Source organism: Ursus arctos, unplaced genomic scaffold (assembly GCF_023065955.2).
Source record: "Ursus arctos isolate Adak ecotype North America unplaced genomic scaffold, UrsArc2.0 scaffold_16, whole genome shotgun sequence".
NCBI classification, from domain to species: Eukaryota; Metazoa; Chordata; class Mammalia; order Carnivora; family Ursidae; genus Ursus; species Ursus arctos.
The window spans coordinates 28,156,393-28,163,229 of record NW_026622830.1 but is presented as its reverse complement, the minus strand read 5'-3'; positions in this window follow the sequence as shown (position 1 = coordinate 28,163,229).

Here is a 6,837-nt window from a genome sequence, read left to right as displayed (position 1 = left end):
GATTGCAGACTACATCTTACTGGTTCTGGCCTTCTCTGATCGTACAAGATCAAGCAGGAACCAAAGACTGGGACAACTCAGGACCCCAGTGTTGCTTCACAAATTAAACCCGTGCCTGTGGAATAAACACATGCTTTAAAAATAGTTTGCTTTTGCAGGATGCCTGGGTGCCTCAGTTGGTTAAGCGGTTAAGCATCCCCGCTCAGCAGAGGTCATGATCCCAGGGTCCTGGGGATAGAGTCCTGCATCAGGCTCCCTGCTCCGAGGGGAGTCTGCTTCTCCCTCTCCCTCTGCCCTTCCCCCCTGCTCATGCTTTCTCTCTCTCTCTCTCAAATAAATAGAGTTTGTTTTTTTATTTGGCAGAGAGAGAGAGCTCACAAGCAGGGGGAATGGCAGGCAGAGGGAGAAGCGGGCTCCCTGATGAGCAGGGAGCCTGATGGGGGGCTCCATCCAGGACCCTGAAATCATGACCTGAGCTGAAGGCAGACGCTTCACCGACTGAGCTACCCAGGCACTCCGAATAAATAAAAATCCTTAAAACTCGTTTCTGACTATAAAGATAATATATGCTCATGTGGAAAGTCCAAGCATCGTAGAGAAAGAAGCAAGTATGCCTGCGTATCCCTGCAAACATATGTAAATGAATTCGCATATGTCCCGCTGTACAGAGATGTGGCTTTATAGCCTAATCTTTTCACTTACCCATATGACGTGCTCATATCGTGCTCCCTTTCCAGATCACAGAACACACGCGTGCACAGTCACCGCTAGTGGCATTTCTAGTGCTAACTTACATAATTTTGCTCACTTTCCCCAAATTAATGGGAATGTCATTTTTTCCCAGGTGTTTGTCTTTAGGAAGAAATGTCATGCTCTTTGCGGAGCTGTTTTGGTGTCCTTGCATTTCCGTTTCCTTGACGACAGACATCTGGAGAGCTTGTCTGTCCTCTCACCTGCTCCCAGCACTGAGCCCTGGATCTGGTGGAGAGGGGGGTCACGCTAACGTCCCCTGTCCTTTTGGTGGGGGGAATACAGAAAAACAGGGGCCTCCTCGTGGGTAGTGGGGGATGGGGGAGAGGCTTTCTCTGAGGTGGGGGGGTGCAGGGCAGCAGAGATCTAGGCGGGATCTCTGCCCTTTGAACAATAATGGATTACTCGTAGGCTTCAGACCAGCAAAGTGTGGGCACCAAAAACAATTTTTAAAAATAATTAAAAAAAAAATCAAAGCGATCACTTCAGGAAAAAGAAGGATCTGGGGGGGTTTATCTAATTTCGAATTTACTCTTATTTTAATTATATGGATTGGAGAGCACTGTGACTTTTCCAAAACTCAGGGCATCTGTCTGGAGAGTGTCAGAGACTGAGCGGTGAATCTGAGAATGTGTGCCTCGGACCAGCAGCATCAGCACCCCTCCCCCCCCCCCCCCCCCCGTCAGGCCGGTTAGAAATGTAGACTCTCCTGGGCCCTTCCCCAGACCCTCTGAAGCATAATCTACATTTTAACAGTTCCTCCCATGATTCATATGCATAATATAGTTTGAGAAACTCTATTGACAGCAGCCATTCTCAAAGGGAGGTCCAGGGTCCTCAAGGTTCTTTTTGGGAATCCGTGAAGTCAATCCTATTTTCATAGCACTATTAAGGTTTTTTATTATTTTTTTATTTTTATTATTTTTTTTTCTTATTTTTTTTTTAAAAGATTTTATTTATTTATTTGACAGAGAGACAGCCAGCGAGAGAGGGAACACAAGCAGGGGGAGTGAGAGAGGAAGAAGCAGGCTCCCAGCGGAGGAGCCTGATGTGGGGCTCGATCCCATAACACCGGGATCACGCCCCGAGCTGAAGGCAGACGCTTAATGACTGCGCCACCCAGGCGCCCCCTTTTTTTTTTTTTTAATAATGATTTTTTATTATATTATGTTAGTCACCATACAGTACATCCCCGGTTTTCGATGTAAGGCTCGATGATTCATTAGTTGTGTATAACACCCAGTGCACCATGCAATATGTGCCCTCCTTACTACCCATCACCGGTCTATCCCATTCCCCCACCCCCCTCCCCTCTGTAGCCCTCAGTTTGTTTCTCATAGTCCATAGTCTCTCATGTTTCATTCCCCCTTCTGATTACCCCCCCTTTCTTTATCCCTTTCTTCCCCTACTGATCATTCTAGTTCTTAGCCCCTTATTTTTTTAAATTTCATTTTTATTCTCTCATGAGTGTACGTGGAGTGTGTGGTACCATATGGCAAAAAACTGAATGGAAGAGCAGATATGAGATTATAGCTGTTTTCCCGTGAAAACTTTTATTTAAAGAGATTTTCCAAAAAAAAAAAAAAAAAAAAAGAAAGTAAAACAATGCCATTCTTACCAATATTATTCTTTTGGTTTGGAAAATATAGTTATTTTTCATGAATACATGTTATTTGTGTTAAGATGCAGTGTGTTTTTTAGTGTTTTTTTTTTTAAAGATTTTATTTATTTATTTGACAGACAGCCAGCGAGAGAGGGAACACAAGCAGGGGGAGTGGGAGAGGAAGAAGCAGGCTCCCAGTGGAGGAGCCTGATGTGGGGCTCGATCCCAGAATGCCGGGATCACGCCCTGAGCCGAAGGCAGCCGCTTAACGGCTACACTACCCAGGCGCCCCTTTTAGTGTTTAAAATGAGTTAGTGAATAAACATTTTGTAAGTTTCTCAGTGTTAATTTCTAAGTCAGTAAACACCCATCGCTATAACCCACGTGAGGAAACGTTCTTTAGGGTTCTCAGGAATTTTTCAGAGCGTAAAGAGGTCCTAAAACTGCAATGTTTGAAAACTGCTGGTGTAGGGCGTACTTTCCTTCCAGAAAGTGGAAGTGGAGGGCGGGCCTGAGGCTGTCGCCTCAAGCAAAGACAAGGCCAGGGGCCAGAAAACTCCCAGGGCAGCTGTGCTCTGCAGGGGCCGCCCACGGAGCCCTGTGGTGCTGGGTACCCTCATTTCCAGCGAGCGCCTGCTAGCCCAGTGCTGTCTGTGGGCGAATCCCAAGTTCTGAGCAGCCAGCTGGACCCACGATCCCCTGTGCGCTCAACCTGGGAGTCTGCTACATTGTCTCGGGAGCTCATCTTCACGGGACAGTGAGTCAGAAGGACCCAGCTCAGTTGGACCTGGACTGGTCTGGTGGCAGGCTGTCGTCTCCCCTCTCGGGGCCTCCGTCAACCTGAGCTCTGACAAGGAGATGCTACTGCTCCCTTCCACCCCTGGGTGAAGTCATTGGGTAACTAATAAAAGACTGGGAAGCTCTAAGTCATCTCTACATCACTTTGTCCTGAGAGCAATAACCACGGTGACAGAGCTAGCCAGCGTCCAGGCTCTGGGAGGGAGATGTTTGCCCGGCCGGAAGGCAGGTCTCCATTCTACCAACTTCAGCAGACCTGGTTACTGCCCGCTATGTGAGGACCAGAAGCTGCGGGTGAGCCAGGAGATCACAAGCAGCCTGCCCCCGGTATCTACGTGTTGCCCTGTTCATCCACTGCCCGTCTATCAAACATCATCAGGACCTAGAAGGGCAACGAAGCTACAGAGCGTTCACAGCTTACTGTGTTTTTGCGATGGGCGCTCACGATCCCTTCATGTACTTAGACAGTCATTCCTCATTCATCACTCCTTCCCAAATTCACTCAACAACGACTTCTCCATGCCAGCTAAGGAGCAAATAAATCTCTGTGGAACTTACATAGACTTCAGTACTTGTGACACTTTTTTTTTAATCAGTGTTTATATAACAACCTATTCTAGGTCCTCCCCTTGGTTCATACTTGGTTCCCTCATTCTTCATGGAGGATAGCGTGTTTGAAGTATTTTCAGCTGTACGTCTTATAGATTATGTTGCCCTGGGAGTTCCCACCCGCTGAAGTGGAGAATGGATGTCAGGCACTGGCTCCCTGATTGGGTGTTCTGGTTTCTGTTTGCTTCGATCAAGACAATGATCTTTAAAGCTAAACACTAGACCTCCACTAGCAATCAGGAGCCAGGTCTAATGGATGCGACCCTCAAGGTTCCTACAAGCCAGGGCCAGAGATCTCTGGCTATCCCATATAAATCTTTTCCAGGCGGGATGTGAAGGAAGCCCTCCTCTGCTGATTGCAGGAAAGAGAAGGGAGACCAGAGGAGGAGAAGTAGGAAGATTTCTTGACCTGACTTCGTCTCTCCAGACCAAATTCCCAGAAAGACGGGAGGACAGGCAGGGAGGTGTTGGTAACAGAGTTTGAGGGGAAAGCCGAAATTAAAAGGATTACTGCCAACTAGCCTGTGCGGGGAGCTCAGAGCTGTTGTTACCTTTGGGGGTGAGTTGGGAACAGGGATCCACTGGGATGGGACATGAAGGCACTTTCTGGGGTCATAGTCTGATTGGGAAAATTGATTGGGATATTTGTTACACAGGCATTGGTAAACTTCAACAAATGTACGCTTAAGATTTGTAGATTTCGGGCCTCCTGGCTGGTTCAGTTGGTAGAACATGGGGCTCTTGATCTCGGGGTTGTGAGTTCGAGCCCCACTCAAAGTCAGGTGAGTTGGGTGTGGAGATTTCTTAATAAAAATCTTTATGAAAAGGAATATTTGCATATTTCTTTGTATGTGAATTTAACAGTTAAGGAAAGCTGTAAGCAAATTTCAAAGTCTAGTCAATGATAGTCATGCTGAATTATTTAGAGGGAGGTGTACTGATGTCTGCAATTTAATGATGGTGCAGTTGAAATTCAAAGAAATGAGGTGGATGGATGGATGCGGAGACGTGTGATAAACCAAGTAGAGTCACACGTTAACGGTGGGATCTAGGTGGTGGGTTATATGGTGTTTACTATAGAATTCTTTGACAAAATTTTATAAAAGGTATGTGTGAACATGTTTATAATAAAATGAAAAAGAGTTTTCGGGGCGCCTGGGTAGCGCAGTCGTTAAAGCGTCTGCCTTCGGCTCAGGGCGTGATCCCGGAGTTCCGGGATCGAGTCCCACATCAGGCTCCTCCGCTGGGAGCCTGCTTCTTCCTCTCTCACTCGCCTGCTGTGTTCCCTCTCTCGCTGGCTGTCTCTCTGTCACATAAATAAATAAAATCTTTAAAAAAAAAAAAAAGAAAAAGAGTTTTCTTTCCCTGTTGCATCATCCTGTCTAGCTGCCCAGGCCCCTTTGAATGCCCTTGCTGTGTTTGCTGACTTTCCAGCCCCAGGGGTCCGGTTACCCAATGGCAGAACACAGAAAAGCCCGGCCTCCCTTGTAGCTAGGATGCAGGCCTGTGACCAACACTCGTCAAATCCCCCCAGACTCCAGCTCGAAGTGCGTGGTCCTTGCACATCTGGCCTTTGCTGGCATGACAGGTGCAGAGCCTGTCTTTGCCAGCCATGACAGCTGCTACGGCGGTTACGCTTTCCCGGACATGGTGAGGATGAGCTCCTGCCCCACGGGTGGTGCTGGCAGGGGCAGGAGCCTCAGCAGGACCTGCTGTTTCCTCTCCAGGCCAGTTGTGAGGTTCCAGGTCTCATTCCTAGAAGGTCCTGATGATTTCGTGGGTCCTTCGTATCCTTTTAATAAGCTTTTTTTTTTTTTCCCCTGCAAACAGCAGTTGCCAAGGAGGAGGCCTGAGAGGCGGGCCTGAAGCAACCCTCCTGTATGTAACAGGCGGGGGTCTAGATGTTCCCACGTGCCGCTGGGCAGCAGGGATGCTGAAAGGGCTGGGGGAGGAGGCTTTCCGGTTCCCAGTCCTGCATGTAAGAAGCCTGGATGTCCTTGTGTCATTCTAACAAGTAGGCAATGGGAAATCAACAACTCTTCTTAGATTTGTCGAAGTGAGGTCACAGGGCAAGCTACCAACCCCCAGATTGGACAGACAGACAGAGAGAATGGCAATTTACTGGAGCAGAAACCTCCATGGGAACCAGTCCTGGGATTGGAAAACCTAATCTGTTATTGACGAATTGCTGGAGGCTCAGTGTGGGCAAGTCTGAGAGAGAAAAACTCCAGGGGGGCCGTCCTAGAGGGGACCCCGCACCTTTGTGAGTTTTGTCTCCAGGAGCCCTACTAGATTCTTACAGTGAAGATTAGAGAAAACGCCCTCGCCGCCCTCCCCATACTTCAGTCAGGGGCAGGGGAAAAGGAACCATCTAGAAATAGGTCAGAGTGTTCTGCTCTTCTCAACATGGCCTCCCCTTAAGGGAGACTAACGTCAGCCTAAACTACTGTGGCTTTGTAGAAGCCTAACTGACTTGGGGCAAGGAAAATACCCAACTCCACCTCCCTCTAGCCATCCTGTCCCACTGAAGGGGCTGAGGGGCTGAGAAACACTTGTGAAGGTCACAGCCCAGAGGCTCAGGTTCACTAAAAAACTGTGACCTAATCATAGAACCGCGGAATGTTCCCTGTCCCCCCATCTCACTACCACATCAGTAAAGGTCTATTTACTAGAGTTATTTTACCCAGTACATCATGTTCAGCTTTCAAGAAAAAGTCACGAGGCATACTAGAAAGCAAAAACACAGTTTAAAGAGAGAAAACATCAGACCTGGGCTCAGATATAGTAAGGATGTTGGAATGATCAGACTGGAATTTAAAATAACAATGACTAATATGCTAGGGGCTCTAATGGAGAAAACAGACAATATGCTTGGGATGGGCAATGTAAGCAGGAAGAAGAAAATTCTAAGAAAGAACCGAAAGAAATGCTAGAAACACTGTAAGAGAAATGAAGAATACTTTTGATGGGTTCCTTAGTAGACTGGAAATGGCTAATGAAAGAATCAGTGGCCTTGAGGGTAGATCCATAGATATTTCCAAAAAAGAAAAGCAAAGAGAAAAAAAGAATGAAAACAA